The sequence below is a fragment of the Ambystoma mexicanum genome, chromosome 6q (genome assembly GCF_040938575.1).
Source record: "Ambystoma mexicanum isolate Mex_15411 chromosome 6q, UKY_AmexF1_1, whole genome shotgun sequence".
NCBI classification, from domain to species: Eukaryota; Metazoa; Chordata; class Amphibia; order Caudata; family Ambystomatidae; genus Ambystoma; species Ambystoma mexicanum.
In genome coordinates this window covers 1,579,667,127-1,579,690,559 of record NC_090937.1, presented here as the reverse complement: position 1 = coordinate 1,579,690,559, position 23,433 = coordinate 1,579,667,127, and the positions used below count along the sequence as shown (strand labels likewise).

At 42.5% G+C, this 23,433-nt stretch overlaps 1 protein-coding gene across 1 annotated transcript in view; it reads left to right on the top strand.

The window, feature by feature from the left end:
• The window catches only part of EXOC6B (exocyst complex component 6B), a 2,452,465-nt gene that overhangs the window by 581,857 nt on the left and 1,847,175 nt on the right, over positions 1-23,433 (top strand). The window lies entirely within an intron of this gene.

Sequence of the window (23,433 nt, the reverse complement as noted above, 5' to 3'; positions counted from 1 at the left end):
TTGGAACATGAATTTTGGTCCAGAGTACTGTGGCTGCCTAAGGGTGTGCCAGCTGCATGCATACGTCACGAGCTAGGGTTGATATCTATCAACGCAAGAATATCCTGGAATACGCTCAATGAATATCATAAAATGAACATGAAGCAGGTGGCCCTCCATTATGCAATATTGAAGGATCCAAATTCTGGTAATTGTGGAAGCATTCTCACCATATGGGCCAAACGTCGTGAGAACATTTTGGCAGACATAAGCTCCGACTGTTCCACCTTGGAAAATAATCCAAACAAAGTGAAAACCATGCTGCGGACTCAAGATTGGATTGATACCAATGACACACGAAGTAAACCTAGAGCCATGAATGCAGTCCCTCCGGAATCGGAAATATATAACATGACTGAACATTACCTTGAAAAATTCCCTGGAAAAGTCTGCAGATTTATATTCCTAAAAGTTCGGTTAAACCAACTACCGACAAGAGAAAAGTTAAACTTTTGGTCAAAGGACGAGTCTGTAGTCTCCTGTCGCTTGTGTAGAAACCCGTGGGAAACTCTGAAACACTTAACCTTAATGTATCCGGACTTAACCCAAGAGAGAAACTTGCACCTTGGTAACTATTTTGGTGCAAGACCATTCTTAGACTTTGAAGACTGGTGGAACAACTTAACGACTCAGACGGAAAATTGACAATTGAATTAACTTTCTTCTTAGAAAAAGTAGTAGAAAAACTAAGAAATAACTTGTGAAGTACACTGGTAAACATGTCAACTTTCAGTGTTAATTTTGAGCTTGTGTTTTCGCTGCTTGTTTTTTGTTTCATGTAATTGCTATGAATGTTTCAAAAAATTGTGTTTTCTCCTTTTAAAGGTTTGTAACAAACCAATAAAAAATGAAAATAATTAAAATAAGGGAGGTAATATAGAGGTGATAGATACTACTGATTAAATTACAATGGCCATGTCGCATTTGAGTACTCCCGACTGTTACATGCCATTGAAATCTAATCCCACTAAGAAGGCGGTTGCTGAGCTACTTCATCTAATACAATTTTGGCATGATTTACTTACTGACGATGAGAAAATGTTTTTGACGTACACAGGACCAGTAATGCCCATCCTATATTTTTTTACTGAAAATCCATAAACGCTTTACTACTCTCCCATCTGTTAGGCCTATAATGAGTGGTATTGGGTGGGCCACAGAGGAATTATCACAATATTTGGATGAAGTTCTAAAACATTATGTCAGTCGTATGCAGTCTTATGTCAGACAGTACACAAGTACTACAGCTTATCAAGTCTTTAAAATGGGAATCAGATTATTTGCTAGCTACATTGGATGTTGCGGCTTTATATACAAGTATAGACCACAAATTGGCAATACAAACCATCGATTACATTTTGAAGGATTTATCAGCATAATTTCTAGAGCATGTTAATCTACTGAAACTTTTTCTCAAATTCACACTACACTAAATTTGCCCCATCCCTGGCAAATCTTTTTATGGCGCAATTTGAGGATACATACATATACAAACACGAGACATACAGCACCAATTTGATTCTGTGGAAACATTATATAGATGACGTACTTATTGTATGGAAAGGGGATCTTGACTCATTTGCTAATTATGTACAATACATTAATAATAATTATTATGGTATCAATTTTGTGGGCTCTGCTAATGCCGAATCAATTGACTTCCTAGATCTATGGATTTTTGTGGAACAAGACAGGCTCCACACTCTGACTTTTCAGAAACCTACAGAGGTCAACTCTATACTTTTATCCCAAAGCTGTCATTAACACTCAACCATTAACAACATTCCCTCAGGGGAATTTTATAGGGCGAGAAGAAATTGTAGTAAGGATACTGATTCCGAGGAGGACTCCACACCTTTGACTAAGATTTTTTAACAGAGGATATAATAGGGAGTGCATAAACAAAGCCAAGAGTAAATACATGGCGTGCAAATAGTCAGACTTACTTGGTAAACAACCTACTAGCAGAAAATATCCCATGCACATTGCTACTCCTACCCAATTTTCCAGGGATGCTCCGACTCTCTATTGTTTGGTACAGAAGCATTGGAATATTCGAAGATTAGACGGTGATCTGTTACCATATTTATCTGAAAAACCAAAGTTCACTTACACACGAGCACAGACTATTAAACTAAAGCTCAGCCCATCTTTTCCTAGGCCTCAAGATGTTGACACGAGTAATAAGTGGCTAAAAATAACTACCGGTTTTTATAAGTGCAGCAATTGTAACTTTTGCAAATATGCTCATTCTAACTGCCAATTCTTTATTGACAAGAATGGAACCAGAATCCGCATTAATGATTTCATCAATTGCAAAACCTGTAATGTGGTATATGCGATCATATGTGTATGCAGCAAAATATATGTAGGAAGCACTATTAGACAATTGAGAATTCGCATTAGGGAACACCTGGCAAGCCTAAGAAACAACGATCCTAAATCACCATTGGCGATACATTGGTGAGAACACCAAATGGATAACGGTGATGATATTCGTTTTATTGATCTAATAAGGGCTAAGTTAGGGAAAAGAGGCAGCAATGTGAAGCTCAAACTCAGACAGCAAGAAAGTAAACTTATTTGTTTTTGAGATGTACACAAACAGGTTTGAATTTGACCATGAGATGCATGTGTTTTTATGATTGATGACAATGTCTTGTTCAGCTAAACAAATCACTGTGGTCGATAATACTGCACTGTTTACTAGCATGCAGCAGTAATTGCGTGACCCACCAGTAACACAATGACGGACTCTTTGGTATATTACCAATGAGTAAATATGTGCCCTGGTTGGATGGTTCACCATCCTAACAGGCCTCATCGTGTGGGAAGGCTTGTTTGTCCCTTTGTGCACTTAATGGATTAGGAATAACCCAATTCCATCATTTATTACATTCGTGTAAGTTAGAACTATGGCTTATTTTGCTTTAACAGAATTACTGACCAGGTATTGGAGGAACAGGCTCAACTCACTGGTTGAAATTAGAGTTATGGTTAAGCTTACTTTACAGAATGACTATGATAGAGTCATAGAAATGGACTTAACTCAGAGTATTAGTTATAACTCACAGGCTGAAATATCCACTTAGTTTTGCCAACAGAGACCAAGTTAGTTCTAATGCGTTACCTGCACATTTTCAAGTGCTCTTGTAAATGTTTTAGTTTTATAGAATGTTCGAGATAGATACAGAGAAATAGGCTTAACATAGAATAATAGACATATCTCACCAGCTGAATTATCCACTTAGTTTTGTCAATAGATTTCTAGTCAATTCGTAACAGATACCACTAGTCCTACATTTTCAAGTGCTCTTGTTAATGCTTCTTTAGTATTATACTTCATATTAGGCATGTAATTTCTGACATTATTCCGTTTTTACACCTGTTATTCCAATAATATATTGGAGTGCAGCAATTCATTTTTATTTGCAGTTTCTAATTATGGCAGTAATAAGAGGACAACACAACAACTTGCGGGTGCCATAATGACGAGGTGGTTATGTACTTTGTATACAATGTCACGCGTCACGTTACGGGTGTACACGTGACGTCATCGTGTTACGAGGCCATCTTGTTTTGCTTGCGATCCTTGTAGCAGAAGAAACACTGGGAACAGAGTACAGGAAAGCTGTCCTACCATGATTTCGCTTGGGATCTAACCCACTGTAGAGGTAAGAGCCATTATTACATTTTACTTAAATGATGAGATCAAGCTCATTCTATATTTTGGGGATCACAATCTCCTCATACCTTGGGGCTCCTAGCATTAGGAATTTAATTTGAAAAAACGACCTTATTTATTTATTTACACCAGTAGTAGCACACCATGATCTTGTATGTGACTACTGTCATCAGATTCAATATATTCATTACTATTTGGAAACACCTTTTTTCCAATACAGTTCACTTCTTCTCTACTTTCAGTGACTGCAGCATTAATCAATATAATGGTACAGTATATTTGATGTCCTGCAACTCCTTGTATATCTGAGCCAGCCACTTAAGGCATGTTATAGGTTTAGGTAAGGATATCTTCTTACGCTATATGGAACTAATTTAGGTTGAGCCAAATAGAACGATTACAACAATTTTCTGCACCAAATTTAGGTCACCTTAATCTCACTTCTTCGATTTGACACACTATTACCCATGGGTTACTGGTGCGCATGCTTTTATGGCCACATGCTAGATATTGCTCACATAATACCCCTGAAATTGCTTTATTGAATTAAACAGTTTTCGCACTGGGTGAACGTTTTAGCATCAAGTTCATGATTACAGATATACATATATATATATATATATCTATATATATCTATATCTATATCTTCACTAAAATAGATGCTTTATCCAAGAATTGCCAACACCTAATTAATTGTGTTTTTCTATCCGTTTGATTTTCTTTGATTTTTTTGCTTTTCTCACATTGGTTGCAACCCCTCCAATCTTGACCTGACGTGTGACCCAGGATTGGTACATTACACGGTATGGTCAATTAATGTTTTATTGCTAAATGGTTTTGTTATTATTTGCCTATGTTAATATTCTCTATGATGGTTATGCTCAATGGGACTGACCATTTTGAATATGTATACTTTGTATATGTACAGCCTTGACAACGACCAGGGGCCTAAACACGTGTCAGCTGTTTTCCTTCATCACAAAAGAATAAACCACGACTTATCATCAAGTTGACTTTTCTAGATTTCTCGGGTGATTTGTTCATTGCCTAGAGTTGGACTTTGAGCGCGAGGCACTTTCCCGAACAATTTCATCGACAGTTCTAGCACACTTCAAAATACAACCGACCCTGTAAAGGAACCCAGAGGACAGACAGTTTCACGAAGCAAAGGGATGCACTCTGGATACTGACAGGGGGGTAGTTGATAAAGTACTCAGTCGTACTGTTCAAGGTTATTTGGTTTCAGCACCAAGGGGCAAAGGGTCGCAACTGTCTCTTTGGGCCTTCGGAGAAGGACAAGGGGGGCAGAACCACAATGTACCTGGTGCTTAAGAAGTTCTTGATGGTCAACAGTGTTGAGGCGGTTCCAGGGTGCCTGGCAGCTCCTAAGATCCAGTTCAAGATGGGAGACAACTGCGGCTATCGGGCGGCAGGCAGTTCAGCAAGCAAAGCTGAACCATGGCTGCAGGCTGGCCTACACCGCAACTCAGGTTAAGAATCGTTGTCTCTGTGCTGGTTGGCAGTTCTGCAACGCTGGTCGAGGTGTCTCTGACGGCTTTGGCGACTGCTGCGTGAAAACAGCAGTGCAACCGGTTGTGGTTCGAGGACTAGACTGTCTCAAATGTCCTTAAAAGATGGCCGCTGGTTGATGCTTGTGTGGCACTTCTCCTGGCTTCTTCGCTGGGCTCGTGTCATCCTTTACAAGGTGGATGGCCAAAGCTTACGAAAGTGTTTGCATGCAGCAGACTTGTCAGATACTCTCTGGCACTTCCCACCTAGGAAGCTTGCTGGCAGAACCTAGCAGGGCTCACTGTGTGCTGCCTGGGTGTTACGCTCACCTGGTATCCACAGGGACGCCACCCTGACGGGTTACTCGCTGGTATGCTTCTCAGATTTGCCCTGATGTGGTCTGCGGGGAAGGTTCTGCCTGAAAATACAGGAGGAGTGTGTTCAAGACTGACCGATTGGGGTAAGTATCCTCCCTCTACCCCTGTATGATTTCAGTCCCTCTGGCGCCCTCTCCTCACCTTGTGGTAGAATTAGGCGTGCTCACTGTCCTGCCTTCTTTGCAGGGACGCGTTGTCTTTCATGGGCGAGTGCGCTCCAGTTACTTCACTGACGCCGGCCCGTTTGATATTGTTCAGGTAGGTCTTATTGCTGTTCTTTAGTTTTGTTACTATCCTGCATGCCTTTCTTTGTTTAAAATGTCTTTTTTTTCTCCCTTAGGTATGCGGAGCTTCAGCGCGGTGAACTGGCTTGGTTGAGCCCGCTGGTAAATGATGGCGCATTAAGAGCGCTATGATGCGTTAAGTAAGAGCTATACGCAGCGCTGCGAAGTCTTGCCTTTGCTAACCTGTGTTTTCCTTCCTTGTAGGTCGCGGTGTTCTTCAGCGCGAGTGGAATGTCCGGAGTGGTGCCAGCCAAGAGGTGACCAGCCAGGTAAGCCTTTTGAGCAGTTCGTAATTTGTAAATGTCTCTACTGCTTTCTTTAATGTTGCCTCAATCATCTTCTTTCAGGTCGTTCTGTCCGGTAGGCGTGCAGATTCGAGGAAGCTGTTCTCAGTAGCTGCGAGTGTTTAAAGATGAAGACTGCAGGTAAGATGATGATGATGATGCTGCTGCTAATGATGTTCCTTTTGTCTCTTTGCAGGTTCTGCTTCTCCGAGGTTCGAGGGAATATCTAGACACAGTGAGCGTCACGTTGCAAGCTGCAAAGTAACGCGAAGCGTGTTGTCTTGCTCTGGTGTGGTTTAAATAGCCCCAACAAAATAGTCCAGGCAAAGTAGTCCCTAAGCTGCCACATCCAAAACACTAGACCGCATAGCTTGGTTCCGAGGAACAAAGCTATGTTGATGCCTCCATGTTGGCTGACAACATAATAAAGTAGTTCCCAAGCACATTGTTTTTCATGGTGTATGAGCCTGGCGCCATAAGCGCCAGGACTGGCCCCAGGAGGGTTTTTGAAGAGGATGCCAGCCTCTAGAGGCCCCAGTCCTCACTCCTCCTGGCCAATGGGTTTGCCAGAGGGTGTTTTGGGCGAGGGTCGTGACACTGGGTACCAGTTCTGGAGCTGCTGGACAGGTCCTCTGAGTCCGGTTTCTCCCTCTGTTCCCTGGGGGATTTTTAGGGGAGGAATCTTGCTTCGCTCTTGGAACTCCTGGCCTTCTTTCACTGGCCGAGGATATAAGGTAGACTCTATCTTCCGCCTGGGTCCAAATGAGTCCTCCTTTCAAAGTCGTTGGATGATCTGCTAAATTAGGCCCTCTTTTAAAGCCAAATGGGCCCCAGCGATTGGTGCATACTAGGCCTACATTAATGTACCAATCCTGGGTCACCACCAACAATCTTCTGTTATGCATGTGGTCAGGACCAGAGTGGTCTGTAACGGGAAAGGTAAGGGGTGACGACATATACCTAAGTCCCACCCATCTTCCTGTCTTTTGTAGATCAAAGGCTCTCTCTGGTTAACTGAGCCCTCTTTGACTCTTGATTAAAGCGCAGGTCTCCCTTGAAGTTTGTGACGAGAGCAGACTTCCAGTCTTACTCAAATCACATACTTCTCCCCTCAGAAAGGGGACGATCTACAGGGGTACCTATGGTAACTATGGACCCAGACATGCCATTCACTGCTTTTCATACAGAGGGGTGGGAACTAGCTTCAAATGGACACATTGCATACCAAAGGGGTGTTGGCCATACCTTCCTGTTGTCTGTCCATAACCAAGTCCCTTCAACAGGCTTGCCTCAATTATCTCTCATTAGTATGCACTGCCACCAGCCGAATTAAACAATAGGAAAGCATATCCATGGAGCCTTTGATATTTTAATTAAGCTGTTCATGGCCGGAGGAAGGTGTGTCTACCCCCTTGAGATGCTTTAATGTACCCGTGGCTGTCGCTTTCCATCTGTAAATGAAGGGAGGATGGCATCTACAGGCTGTGCTCCCGGAGTACACGCAACTATGCCGTTTCATGAGGTGCACTGAGAAAATGCATGCAGCGGTTAATCTACCATCATTCATTTTCATTATCAAAAATGTTTTAAAAAGCCCAGGCGAGCACACACCTCGTGCAGATGGTCGAATTGCCAGTCTCTATACAGCTGTGTGTGTGTTGCATTAAAAGAAAAATAACGTGCAGACTTTATCACCAGACCTAGCCTTTTTTGTTGTTGAAAACAGTTTGTTCTGTCCCCTCTATGCCAAATGCCAACTCTTCTAGGGGTTGGCGGGCCCGAACCCCGACAGGCTTTCAGGAAAGCCCTCATTAATATTCATGAGATGAATTTGCATACAATGGTCCTAATGTATGCAATTCTTTTCTCATCAATATTAACAAGGAATATCCTGAAAACCAGTCAGGATTGCGGCCCTCGAGGCCTGGAGTTGGACATTCCCGGGTTGAGTATGCACATACAGAGGGATTCTATGTGCTCCTTTTCATCTCATAATCCACTGACCCACAGATTGGGTCGTTTGATCAAAATGTCACAAGTCACAGGTTTTCTGACCAACTGAACCAATCAAATTCTCTTTGCTTGGGCAGTCAAATTTTGCCTTTTTGCCATACGAGTCTGCGTGTTAGTCCACCAACCTAAAATGCACCAATCAAGTGGTGCATTAGCAGCTTGTGGGTCCATGAGCCTAACCTCTCTTAATCAGTTTGCGTCTTTTAGCGTTAGAGAAACGGTCGGATGAATGTTCACCAAACCAAATGAATACAGAGTTGTTGCAGGCACTTCCTTCTAATGTAAGTTCGGTGTACATCCATCCAGCAGCATTTGGCATAGGAGAGAGTAATACTATACCCTATGGAAGTTTGAATGAGAAATTAGACTTTTTCAATCCTTTAACCTACCTAGATGGAAACTCACAAAACAGTGAATAAAAAAAAAAATCAAGTAATGAATGTAAATTGTTTTGCTAAGTTTCATTCCATTTTGTCTTACAGCACCAAAGTTATTAGCACCTCAAAGTGCCGTTCTTCCTATTGAAGAGTCCAACTTAATCAAAACTTCCCAGTCACCCACTCTGTTAATATCAGTCCTGCATACTTTCATATTTTTGGTGCAGTTGTTTGTCAATGGTGAATAAAGTTGTTTTAAGTCTCATAGTTGGCTTTTTAATAGCGAGTCCAAGTTTGAGTATATATCAAGGTTGAGAAAGCCAGAGAGTGAAAAATGTTTTGAAATTGCAGCTTTGAGGTACAAATCCATTTGGAAATGAGTGAACCATAAGCAAGACATGAATACTGCATATCAGGGCTTTGTCTAGTGTGATGAAGCACAAGGCATACTCACTTCTCCAAAGGGGAGGCCACTTCTTATGACATAAGGGATATCCATCCCCAGACAACGCGTTATCCTTGCCAATCATCTGACCCTAGACTCCCTTCCTATAATCCGAACAACCCCTTTCCTTATCGACTCCTGAGTTATTGTCACCCTAACATTCCCCTACTAAGTAAAGGGAAGAGAAAGAATAGGACTGGCCTAAGTGAAGATCTTTTCCAGTACTGAGTCAAGGAAGAATCCGACTGACTCACTAGGATTTCTTAAGATCGGTACTGAGAAAAGGAGGATGTGTGGAGGCATAGAGATACCTATGGGTACTGCACTGAGCGATCCAGTGGTTGCAGGTTTCCTGTTGGTCCAACAGTAGTTCAAATAGAGGAGGGAAACCAAGAAGTGTTGTCAAGCCTTCCCTGGAGGAACCGGCAGAGATGCGGGCAGACAGAAGGGACTGCAGAGGTTGTTACCAAGCAGTCTAGGTTTGAAGGACCGTCCGGTTAGAGGGAGAAGCGGCAGTCCAGGTGGGAGAAACCAGGGGACTGAGTGGTCAAGAGGAGGCCCACTAGGGAACACATGCTGCAGAGCTGCCGCAGCACACCAGGGAAGGGGAGAAGACTCCAGAAGCCCGAAACCGAAGTAGAAAGACTCAGAGACCGACCAAAGACTACCGGGAGAGTCCCTAAAAGTACAGTGGTGACCGGGATGGTTGGTGGGAGCAGGTGGATACCTGACCCAGCTAAACCAGGGAAGAAGGGGAATTCGGGGAAGCAAAGGAAACTTTCAGAACACACAAGAAAGAAACCAACAAAGGAGGGTCTGGGACCTACATCCAATGATGATTACCCTCCACAGGCATCTTCAGTACTTTGCAGGGTTGTGGATCAGATCTGCGAGAAAGAATCCCTAAAGCGACAGTGATACGGGTCTGGGACCCCACAAGCCGAGTGCGACACGAGTCCTCTTCCTCGTAGCAGTGCTTGGCCAAGAGGAGGGCCAAGGGAAGCAAACCAAAGAAGAGAGACCAGGATCTGGGAGCCACAGTTAGCCAAACTTGAGAAGAGACCAGGAGAAGGGAAGTATCCTCCCTGGTGTTATGAGAACTGTTTGAAAGAAACAAGGGGAAGGATGTCATTCCCCTGGACAGTGAGACTAGCATGAGAGAAGCCAGAGTGAGACCAAGGGAGGGGAGCCATTATCTTGGTGTCAGCATTTTGAGTTGCAACTTTGTTCTACTTTTGGAACCAGCAAACGTTTTACTATTTTAGAATGTTGTTGTTGTTCACAATTGGGAACTTTCGTTTGGTACACCATTGGGATCTTTACTTAACATCTTTGTAAATAACTTTCCAGGAGGAAGGAGTCACTCTCCTGGACCAGGAACACTGGCATTAGCTTTATTTAGTTATTAGTGTCAGGGTTTGAAATGGGCCTTTGGGCATGACAGTGGACTATTTGCTTTATACAACACTGTCTGACAGGTCTCTTTAGTTTTATTTGAGGCAGGGAAAACACCTTGGAGTTGGGGCAAGATAAGGTTTTCTTTTCTGATTTAATAAAAGTTTATTGCTCAAAGCATACCACCTGTGTTGATCTCCTTAATTCTAGACCCTTACACCAGATGTAAATAAACACTTCGAAGTTGGCCCACCATTGTGCAATTTTCTGTTCCGACAGAAGTTAGTCCGAGTCATTAACGCCAGAAGTATCTCGCCTCTTTGTGTGTCCTTTATTTTGGCAGTGTTATACTTAGTTTCTGCTCATCACCTCTTTGTGAATCAAAAACCAAGGAAGGACGGATAGCCCTGTTCCAATGCAGCAAGGAAATTGAATGACTAATTAAAATAGTTTATAAAATTGAACCAAAGTAAGCTTTACAAATGCTGGGAAGAAACCGTGGAGAACCTTGGGTGCAGCTTTAGACTTGATTCCGAGAGGGGTCTGCTTACTAAATTTTGTCAAAATGATACATTCCTGTAAGAATGGGAGTTTCATCTTGTACCCCGTTCTGCAAGCATATTACGTTAATATACTTATTGGGTTCCCTGTGGGCCATTTTGCCAAAGTCCGGTTTCCAGAGTCCAATCTCTTGCGTGGAATCACTTGTCATGGTCCTGCTCCCCATCCAAACATCCTCTTCTGTGGGGAGGAAGCCTGCTATCCCTTGTAGGCACCTCATCTTTCCACCACAACCCTTATCTTGTGCAGGGACAACCCACAGACCCCTGCAAGGGGGTGCTCCATGGTCTCTGGCAATGCTGCTCCCATGCCCCTCCCATCCCCCTGATTTTCCTCCGCTCCAACCCCTCATGATCCTTACTTTGTTAGCCCATCCGCAGCTGCTGGGTCCACGCAAGAATGTGCTAATTCAAGCATGGGTTGTTCCCGACCGGCTGCTGTTCAAGAAAGAGGGCCTTTCTGGAATGTTTTTTTGATCAAAGTGGATAGTCCCTGCTATTTGATGCAGTATGACCACTATTGCAGTTTCAAAGCACCAAACCTTGTATGTGGTGTATCCTGTTCCTGCCTGGAGAAGACAGACCGTAGTCTACTGAGAAGATGAGCAAGAGTAAGGTAAACCCGTGGATCGGTGTTGGCAACGCAGTGAGGGAGTCCTGCAGAGAAGATTGTTTTTTTATTCGTGAGCGTGTGTTAGTCCATATATATAGTGGACTATCTTCTAGAGGGATGCAACAAAGAAAAGTATGTGTTGTGAAATGCGCTTTCCGATTACAAGACTGTTAACGAAAAATACCTTTGCGATAGGGTAGTGTTGGGTGAGTTTCAGTGTACTATGGAAATCCTGGCAGGCATGCTGTCTTGACATACCTGCAGCGCCTCTTTGTTATATGGCACGACAGGCAAGTCCCCCAATAGTAATTCTGGGACGGCCAAAGCTGAAGGTGGTCTAGTGATGAAATTTCTGATAGAAATGGTTGCCACAAGCACATCCATTTGCCATGAGTTTTTTTTTTCAATGTATTTTCTTTACAGGAAATGCACATAGTTCGCTCAGATCCCAAGACAATCCTGAACAAATAATTAGGAAATGGAAAAGGAAATTGGTAGAGCAACTCAAACTAAATCTGGAATGCAAACCTGATCCAGGTAGAAAAGAATCAGATTTGAGTTTCTAGACTAGGGACGTCAGCTAAAAATGTCCGTTAGTCTTAATCGATTTGTTGTGCAAGGCAACATAATCCTTTTAGACCTGAAGATTGATTTGTTAAAATTTTGTAAGAAAATAATATTAACAAAATCGTTTGCAGACATGAATGCTACTGACGCTACTACGGGTCAGCCTTTAAACAACCCTTCTGTTAGGGCAGAATTACATTTTTGTGGTTACTGTTTCTGTGGGTCCCAAAAATCCTTTGCTGGCTTTCCTGATTTTTAGACGTTCTTGTTATCGGAGAGACTTCTACTTTTTTACTCCAAGTGTAACTGTATCTCCTATTGGTGTGCCTTGGTAGCCCTTATGGTTATCAGGGCCGGGGTGCTTTTGTTGAGCAATCCATTTCAGTTGAGTTCTCACACCAAGAAAGTCTGTTGGGGAGTAGGACGGTGGCAACTGTACATTTTGTTTTTCGGCTACACTGGATTGTAGCCTTTTTACCCCCGTAGTAGCCCAATGCCCTTATATGGTCTCCATTTGGGTCCTGCACCTGGCCTATTTTGTTTGTGGCTGTTTGTTTATTTGGTCTATGAGGAATAATCTCTACCTAAGTTCTTTTGGAGCCCACAACTTCCTTTTGGTTTCAGACATATAGGTCTGCCAGACATCCAATCTGTATCTGTGTGAGTGTGCCCTATTGAATGGAGTTTGGCTGGCAATTCAGGATTGGATAGCTGCTAAATCTTTGAAAGGTGTCTAGCTGTAGATTTGGTGCGCTCGGTCATCCCGGTTTGTATGTAAGTAACAAGAGACCCTATGCCGTACTAGAGTGTTGTCCTGAAATGTACATTGTAAGACTTTTGACGAGATGGGCAGCTCCAGGGGATCCTGACGCCTGCTAACACCTTCCCTTTTTGTATGCGTCCGTCTCTCCATCATGGAAGAATCCCTTGCTGGGGTCCTCTTTGGCCTCCCTCTGGCGTTGAATGATGGAGCTCCAAGGCTGCAGCTTCTTATGCTCTTCTGAAACCTTCCTGTCCTTGTTGGATTCTCTGGATCGAAGTTCAGATCCCTTTATGTCTTGCTTGGAACATGAGTGACTTGCTTCTGCTCTGCCTCTGAAATCTTGTATTTCCCCCTGCATCTGTTCTTTTGAGGCCTGTTCCTGCTGCTTTGCTGTGCAATATGTCCACCTAAGATGCCTGTGATGTGTTCGCTTGGTTCTCCTTTGTGTTGTCATTGCTATTATGTCCACCATTATGAGTTGCCTGTAGTTGCTCCTTCTTAGTTTGACTTTACAAAAGCAAAAAATAAAAGGGCAATAAACAAGACTCTCAGAGACCATGGTTGTATACTAAATGTTGTACTGTTAAAAAAAAAAGAAAAATAGCCGTTGGAAGGCAAGGGTGCCATTAACGAGAAGTGGGAATTGTTAGTCATATGTTGACCATTGTCCTCGGTCATCCAAGCCACACATTTAGTTGCATACTGCATTACACATGACACCAGGCTGCTTATTTTAATTCTTTAGTTCTGTAATAAATAACATTTAAAAAAAGACCAATTACAAATAGGTATTAGCAGTGGTGGTATTTAAATCCAGCTCTCATGACTGCTCCTCATTCGGAAGGCATGTCGTATCCACTTGTCAATCCAGTACTGTGTGATTTATTTCTGCAGGAGCAGAGATGCGCATTAAAACCTCCCCACAGGACACCATACACTTGGCTCAATCCTGGACATGTGTAGTACGGTTTTAGTCTATTGCCAGACTATGGAGAGGTGCAGTTCTTTTCTCTTTAGGAATATCAGTGACTGGGGAAAAAACAAAACCCTTCAGAGGTCACTCGACAATGGGTCCCGCATTAGAGAGAAGGAGGCATCATGTGTCGGCTGTTATTACAACCTTTATAGACGGGTACTGTATGCCCTTGTCCGTGATGGCTCAAATCTCACTAGTGAAAGTGGTCAGAGGTTCCAGACTCCCCAACATCTTTTAAAAGATACCAATTAAGCCCCCCCCGCCCCAGAACTTTCTTTGCTAGTGTAAGATTCCAAGCAATTCAGAATAGCACATGAAACCCTCAGTAAACCGTATGAAGCTGGAGGCCTAACTGTCCCTGATTTTGAACTGTATTATCAAGTCATCCACTCCTAATATTCACTGTTGCTGTACCATTTCTCCAGAATATCCAGATGTTGCAATAGAAAGGGCAGTAGTATACTCATCCGCACTGTTATAAGTTGGCAGGTGTCAGACAATGGACATTCCGATGAATCGCAGGAATTCATCCCTTCTCCCCAAGGGGAAGCCCCCTCCTGTGAGGCTAGGGAGGTGAGCCTACTCTGCAATGCCCTCCCTAGGAGTAGAGGCAAGTGTGATGTCACTGGGGAGATTCTCCCTTTGGGGACAAGGACTGCAGTTCCTGTGCGGAACTCCCTAGTGGACAATCTAAAATAACCTCTTCAAAAGTTTCCTATGAAAGTCTACATGAGAAAAAAAATAGGTAAAGGGAGGAGCATGGAGACGTGGGGGAAGTATCTACAAATTTCAAAAAGGCTTGAACGCTGTTTCGAGAGAGAGAGACTGGACATGCAGCGTCCTGGAGCTGTGAGTGCGAGAAGCAGAGAGGTGCGCTGCAAACTATAGAGAGAAGACAGAAACAGAGCCGGACGCGTGTCGTCCTAGTCGAGAGAGAGGGAGGGAGAGAGAGATGGAGATGGGGCGAGAGATAGAGAAAGAGATGGAAAGTGCAGCGTGACCACAAAAAGGCTTATGATGCCCCGCGGGTCCAAGCAATAACTCCAAACCACTGCATCCCTGCGACAGCAGAACATACCAGTATATTAAATACTGTACGGCAAACTTACCAATAGAACAAGCTGGAGAGAGAGAGAACAGACCCCGGCCAACTAGGAAACCCAGTGACGTTACCCCTAAAAACATCAAGTAATGTGGGAAACAGGAGACCCAGGAGGGGGCTGGAAAATCATTATTGGAGCACTCCTACTCCATTGTCAATGAAAAGACATTATATAACAGTGTTACAATGAGGAGTGAATGAGAACTGTTATGGGAGTGATCAAACTTGTATCGATCAAGTCAAAGAAATCACAATTATATCCCAATTAAAGAAGAAAACAAAGTCATAAAATATGAGATTTGAGAATAAGATTGGAATAGGATATAGGACCAAGAACAAAGATCATAGATAAACCAAAAAGCGAGCCTCTCTCTTTAGGAAACCAGGAGGCGAAAGAAAAGCCCAAAAAAAGTATGGAAGCAACAATTAAAACTGTTACAAATAGTCAACAAAGACTATTTAAAGATCAAATATTGAAAGTTGGTGGGAAACCAAACCCTGGGAGAAGGTAGACATTCTCCTGGTCTTTCTGGTCTTTAGTTAAGCTAGTGGTAGGGTCAGAAAAGAGTTTGTTTGGGAAGACATTCACTGACGATTGACGGGCCCATTAGTTTTGTTAGGTAGGGGCAAACAAATTTGACATCTGACATTGTGAGAAAGGCAGACTACCTCGCTAGTTATGACTGGAATGCTACATCCAAATAGAGCAAGCAGTTTCCCTCAACCATAAACACTATGAATATCTACAACAGTTCTATGAGACGGGGTCATGGCTATGGTAATCATGTGTTATCTATATAGAACATGCTCTAAATCTCTTTATAGAGAAGATATTTATATACAATATCACCCAACCGAGGTTGGTACTCATTGACCTCGAAAAGGTTAAAAGGCTGAGCTGGCTTTGCCGTGCTTCGAAACTGCGACTTGCAAATCTACCGGAAAGGTGGTGTGAGGGAGTATAGCGGGACCCCTGCTCCGGCTCTCCGGTATACATGAAATCATGTATGTACATTAGCACCTCTAACCCTGCCCCAGGACCCATCACCCTCTAAAATGGTAAGGTCTTTTTTATCTTCCAGCTTGTTCCCCGGAGTCATGGGGTTGAGAGCAGCCTTGTCGAACAGCAGAAGACCCACAACCTACAGCGACTAACATGTGTCGCTCTCCTCATAATACTGGATAGGCTGGTGAATCCCAAGGAGAAACATCTGCCAAGTACCCAACTGGAGCTTGGATAACATTTTTGACTGTAAGGAGTGGGCTACAAAAGCCCAGGAGAGTCGATATTGGTTTAGGTGGGGCTGGAAAAGGTACAGGAGGACCAAGAGACCAGAGAGGGAGAGTGCAGAAGATGGAGGGCTTATTGGAGGATATCACTGGCTTGATTGGTTTGGAGAGAGTTATGGGAGCCACAATTGCCTTTGGTCTATGTTTTACCTTAACATAAACTGAAAATGCATTGACTGTCCCTTGAGTCATTGACTACCTTGTCATAAACAACGGGAAAATAAATTACCTCTGCACTGCAGCTATATTAGAGACATGTTATATATGCGTTGTCCTTCAAGCAATCTTCTAGCCTGACAATGTATTTTGGGAAAAAATAGCCAACGCTATGAATTCTACTCCAGTGATAATATACCACTACTCCAACAAGCATGGCTACAGGGCTTATTTAAACCCAACAAATGATACTCCAGCTTTTCGTTTGCTTAACATCTGTGGTTGCCAGTCAGTATGTCCAGATCTGGATACAAGGGCAGGGCTCCTACACCACCGAACCAGACTCGAGAACAAAACTGCTACCCACCATCTTGAGAGTCAATTCCCAAGTAAACATTGTGCCCGCTCCCACATGCTCTACTATTTGAGGGAACACCATTTGCCCCCTTCCCTCTCCACTGCTACTATGAAATTCACACGCCACTGGTTGCTAGTTTCCATCACACCATGATAGGTGCCAACCCATCTGTGCCCTAGTTTATACCAGAAACCTGCCCAGATGCCACACTGTATATGCCACCAAGTCATGACTAGCGCCTGAGGACCAGCATTGTGCTGTCAAAGAAACCACATGTACGCCCTCACATATCAATTCAGCCTTCTCTAACCCTAACTAACTAACCACTTATACTCTATCCTCAAACATGACCAAACTACTCTCTGGTAACTTCTTATTACACCTCCCAGCATAGTACGAATAATTGGATGCTAAAACTCTTCAAATAACTAGCATACTGAAGCCCCCTGGCCAGTGCATCCTAACAAAATTGACACATTCCTTGATGGCCTTAACAATAAATTCCTTCAAACTCTGATGCATGCCAAGGATAGGGTACAGGCATCCACGAAAGAGCACATCAATCTTGCTTTTCCTCCTCGCATTCCCACAAACTCGCACCATCTTTCTTTAAGATGTGCCAGAATAGCACGAGGCAATACAAAGGGCAGCAGCGCATGGTTTAAATCTTAGTAACACGATGAGAGCATAACCTAGCAGTAGTTCAGCTGATAGTAGGGAAACGGTGATTGAAAGATGGAGATTGCATAAGTCCATCATTTAACTATTTTGGGGTATTTATTGAGCATGGACCTAGTCTCGGTAAGCAACAAAATGCTTTACAATAATAGGCGGAAGAACACAGTGAGGGAAGCAGAGATAAAGGGAGTGGGGAGCTACCAGGGGAGGATGGGAAAGTTGCAGAAAAGGATCTAACAACAACCAGGGGAGGAAATGGCAAAGATCAGATCAGAGTCCCAGGTAGGGTTGGGAGTGGAGGGTGTGTCAACCTAGGTGTTAGCGAGGATCCATTCCTTGAAGAGAAAGCCTTGAGCCCTTTTCTGAACTGTAGAAGCGATGGGGTGAGTCTGATGTTGATGGTGAGGAGATGCCAGAGTCTTGGGGTGAAGACCGAGAAGGCCTGGTTTATGGTTCTTTCCTTCCTGCACCGGCGCAGAAAAAGACTGCACATGGCCTTACTTCTGGTCGATCACAGGTCTCCGGAGAAACTGGGTTTCTCAGTAAGGTACCTCAAGTGGTCCCTCCCTAATACCCCAGGGTTTAATTTTAACCATGAAGTAAGAGCTTTGAAGCATATTGCCTTGCTATTATTGAAGATGGAATAGCTGGCTTTGCAGGCATTAATACAACACAAATTTGGTGAATCTACCTTGCTGACAGTACTGCAGTTTTATAAATTGAAGGTCGTCCCAATAGTAACCTATGGGGCGGGTATTCAGTTGTGCTCCTCATTAATCAAACTCGAGGGCCTATTTTGAAAGAGAGTGCTGGGTTTCCCAAGTTAACTAGACAGGAGTTGGGCCTGCTATCATTGAAGGTAATGGGACATTAAAGAAATGCTTGTTAGATGACATTTCCACCTTGCTATCAACCTTGTCAAAAGCATTACAGGGTGGGAATGATAAGATTTTAATAAAATGGAAGTATGAATGCCTAGAAGTTTTGAGAGAAACTGATGGCAATGAGTAAGCCTTAATCATACATCCACAAGAGGTCAAAAATAGTCTGGAAGCGAGATTGGATTTCGACACTGGAGCAATGTAATTCCTATAGATTGTTCTCATTTTAAAAATCAGTTAAAGCAAGTAAATCAACTACCGAAATATTTATTGGAATATCCTGGTAGTGAATTTAAAAGATTATTTCTGAAACTCCGCTTTAATCTTCTGCCAGCTAGAGAAGTCTTGGGGTTGAGAGCTGGCTGCAGTATCCAGCAGCATTGTTGTAAGTTTTCTGAGAATCCACTACACGTGGGCACGATGCAGCGTCTTTTAGTTGACTTTAATAATCTTTCAGAGAAGAGAAGCTTTTTTTTTGCTGCTAGTTTTATGAAACTGTATAAAATCTTGACGACGGACATTTGGTGGGTGATGATTTTTATGGGTCATTATCTGAGTCTTTCTTTAGCCTCAATAAGACTTCTAAAACAGTTGCTTTTTTTAAAAAGAAACCTTTAAGAATATTGCACTTTTAGATATTGGATTAACATGATTGGTATTTTAGGAATATGATGTGATATATGGTAATGTGATTTATGAAATTATGTATTTTACATAAATCATGATATTTTGATGGTTTTCATTGTGTGAAATTGAAATGGCATGTTTTTTTTGTAATTGTTAAATGTTTGCTTAATGCAAAATAAAAACCTAAATAAAAAAATAAATGTAAGGTATCTTGGGAATTTCAGGGTGACTGCCTTATAGATGATGCGACAGGATTTTAAATTGATACAGGCGTGCAACGGGAGTCGGAGCAGTTCGATGAGGGTTGGAGTGATGTGATTAAATTTGTGCAGTCCTTTGAGTCGTGCTACTGTATTCAGGGCACATCTTAGGGGTGCCATGTGCATGCCAGAATACCTTATAAAAGTGAATTGCCACCATCCCGGTGGGAGAGAACCAAGGCTTGGACAGCGGATCTAAAGTTGTTTTCTGGGATGAAGACATTGATGTTCCACACAAGCGAAAGCGGTTTGTGTCTTCCTTGCTACGGGGTGTTTGAAGCAGAGATGTCTGTCTATGACGAGCCCACAAACGTGGCGCACATGGCAGCTGTTGTGTGAAGCACTCGTGGTTCATAGTAGAGAACCAGGTCTGAATGTCAGTATGTTCTGTGTTAGTCAGCAGTAGGAATTTTGTCTCGGGGAGGGGGTGTGGGGGGGTGTTGAGCTTCAGGTAAGCACAGGATATCCAGGACTGGATAAATGTCAGGCATACATTGAGCCTGTGGATGTCTTCGATGGAGGTTATCTTGAGGTAGATCTGCATATTGGTCGATGTGGATTTTGTGTGGAGCGAGGAGGGTTCTGAGCGGTTTCATGTAAAGGTTGAAGATCACAGGGTATCGGATGTCTCCTTGCGGGACTCAACTGCTGATGGGGTACAGTTGGTGATGTGGTGGAATCCATTTGTACTAAATGTTGGCAATTAACAAGACAGTATTTGAACCAGCTGAGGATGATCTTTCTGTTCCCCATGCAACGTAGTTTGTCGGTGAGTGTCTGGTGGTCTACTGTTTCAAATGCTGCTCATAAGCCACAGAGAACCTATAGCCTTGAACGGAATATGAGAATATAGCAACTACGATAGGTTAGAGAAGCCTCGCTCAGGCTATTGGAGTCTGCTGCTGTTGATGTCTGCTTTGTGCCAACTCTAATATTCTGGAAAGGCTGGAGAACATGACACATTTCCCTTTTTGTCTCTGCCAATTACTCTGCATGTAGATCCTACGTACTTGTTGTTCCCAGTTGCAACAGGTTTGCCAGTCATCGAAATAATAACCTGTAACCTTCCCCCACTGTGCTCCCCATTCTCACCTCTTCTTTCCCAGTAGTGCACCTCATTTGTATTATTTATTTATATAGCATCTACACACAGGGCAGTGTTTCAAAGTGCTCAAAGAGGGTGAGAACAAGGGTAAAAAACGTCGCTCAAAGCCCTTGAAATCTGAGATGATAATAGTCTGTAGAGGCAGAGTAACTTCGCAAAATACATTTAGGGTTGAGACACAGCAAATAGGCCTGAAGGACAGTAACCCTCTGGCACCGGGAGAGGACACTTTAATCCCCAAAAACTAAAATACATAATAAAACTACCTGAAAACACTACATTCCTAAGTTACCACCTCAGCTTCATGCCAACATTTGTCTTTGCTGATTCCTCCTTTGTTTCGCAGATTTTCTTCTTTTAAAAAAAGTTTTTATGTTGACCGCATTGGCATTAAACAGCAGTATTTCAATCTATTTCTGATGTCACTGTATTCATTGTTGGCCTTTGGTCTTTGACTTTTAACAATAGCCTAATAAAATGAACAATGTCGGCTTCGAGATGTCAGATTTCATTCTGCATGCTTGCTCTTTCATTTACTAATGTTATTGTAAGATGATCTGAAGGAAAGACAAGTGAATCTTGAATATCTTTCTGCTTTGAGAGGAGACCATTGTAACATAATTTGCTCAACTTTGTACTCTCTGTAAGGTAGTACAAAGGGAGAGATTTGCTAGGGATTTGGTTGACTATAGATTCAGTAGCAGCGAAGACTGGACTGTCCATACTGAATTGGGAGATAAAAGAATGCTGACAAATCTAAGTCAGTGAGGGTACACCTCCTATAGCAATTAATACAACCCTGGGGTTTGCAAGCATGTCCCCTCGTGGACGCCCGACGAGTTTATTTGAACCACATTTTAAGAAATTACCCTTTCCTCCCCCTTCTGGCAGGAATGGACTCCTTCCCCGTTGCAAGCAACCATAGGTCTAATCCTTCTCTTGTTCCTGGTAAATGAGAGCATTGGCCGCCAGTAATGATTGCCTTCCTATTGTTGCACATGTGCATTTTCATCATTTTGAACTCTGCTACACCTGAAGTTGCCAAGTATCGCTCTCGGTAAGCTTGTCCTGTTATGGGTTTTTGTAGTGCAATACCTGTATTCCTGCCATTTAATGGGGAAATGAAAGCAAGTACTGGACATCAATGATTAAAACGATAATTAAAGGCTTATTAACAACTGACTTGGCACAACTATTCCCTACTCTACATATATTACATGTCTTCACAGTGTATCCCTCATGCTCCGCAGCATTCCATTTAAGTAGTTCCTGCTAACCAGCGAACATGCTGAAGGTCCCTTTTAACAAAGTCGCAGTGGGCATGCTGTTGTATACTGTTCATAGAGGACAGCCATTATTTGTTTTCATTCACTAAAACCTGTTATTTACTCTGCAATTTCTTATTGATTATTTGAATCTTAATTATATTTGTCAGGATTACTGAAGTGGACATATTTTCAAGATATCTCGGCGAACTAAGATAAAGTGAGCATCTGTGTCAGGGTTGAAGCTTGATGTTGCACATATATGAGGTTGGTTTAGGAACCGCTGTTACCGTGGCGCTGGATATTGCAGTTGCCACTTGGTATGTTTATACCCTGTTAAGTGTCTCCAATAATTCAGGACACCATTAGTTGCTTGAGATTGGTCATTTGTAATGGTTTGTTGGTTTTGTTTCTGATATTTGCCATGGTTTGGCAGATATGATTGGGTACAGTTGCATATACACCATATGCCATTCGTATGTCTAGAGTGCGGACACGTGTGTTGACCTAGGGTCTTTCTCAAGGCGTGAGGAAGTGGGTACTTTCAGTGCCCATATTATAGGAACCTTTAATCATTGTTCCAAGTCAGATGCAGGTATTTGCACACCAACTTAAACTCCTACATGCGGGATGGCCTTTTTTCCGTCGCAGGGGGCTTTTTAAAAACATGGGATGGCACTTTTTTTTTTTATAGGACTGTTTCTCCGTAAATAATGCAGTGACAGCTGATGGCTGTAAGATGCACATGTTCCAGTGCTTGATTTGCCTAAGTAGTTATTCAATTGGCGTTGGAGGCCACAGAACTGCCAGCGATTAGTCAATACAAGTTCTGAAGAATGTACAGAGCATTCCTAGCAATCGCTCAAAGTCTTTGTATTAAAATCCCCTCAGAGCTTTTTTGGGAGTTCAAGAGATGTTGCTGTGAACAATAACCAAATATGATGATAACCTCTTTAAATTGAAAAAGCACCTAGTTGAATGTATTTTCTGAAATTATTTAAATATGCTTCAGACCTGTTCCTTCCATCTAAAGGTCCTGGCCTTTTATTTGTTGCTATTTAGGGAATACGTACAAGATCCTCTAGAAGCAACACTCCAGTAGTGTGTAAAAATGGTGTGTCTTGACCAACATTAAATGTTATTGTTTCTCAAAGAATAGTAAGCTACCAGCTGCCTAGTTGTTTAGAACCTGATGGTGCTGTGTCCTGCTTATAGTGGCTCTTTAGCTGTTGATTTCATAATCCATGGTCGTCTGTGTGGCGTCAGTGGAAATAAGGTATTGGTGAAATATTCTAATCCATTTGGTGGTATTATGTGCCTCATCTTTGTTTCTGTCATTCTTGATTGAATCACCATATGTTTGATTACATATTAATTGAGTGGACCTTCAATTAGGTTTGCCTACTTACCCTCTTACAGACTATCGGACAGGGTTATGCCTTATCATTCCAACCTAACTTTGTAGATATGATTGTTCAGTTGGGTTGAACTAAATCAATAACACAATTTGATTTTAAACCTAACTGTCGAGGTTAAATCGAAAAAGTTTATTTCAAGTTTCGAACAATCCATTACATTGGGAGGGATATTTGAGGTAATGGTTTTCATCCAACTGAAGAATATTGAATGTTGAGGCTGGGCTCTTTACAACTAAAAGATAGCATTACCTTATTGGCCCTCTTCCTCGCCCCACTCGTTTGGAATTAAAGGATGCATAACTGTGGAAACAGGAATGAGATGGGCATTGCAATTCATTTTTTTTGAAAGAGGGTAGTTTTGCTTTTTTATTTTATTGGGTCTTTCATGGGGTTCTGTCCCTGTGTA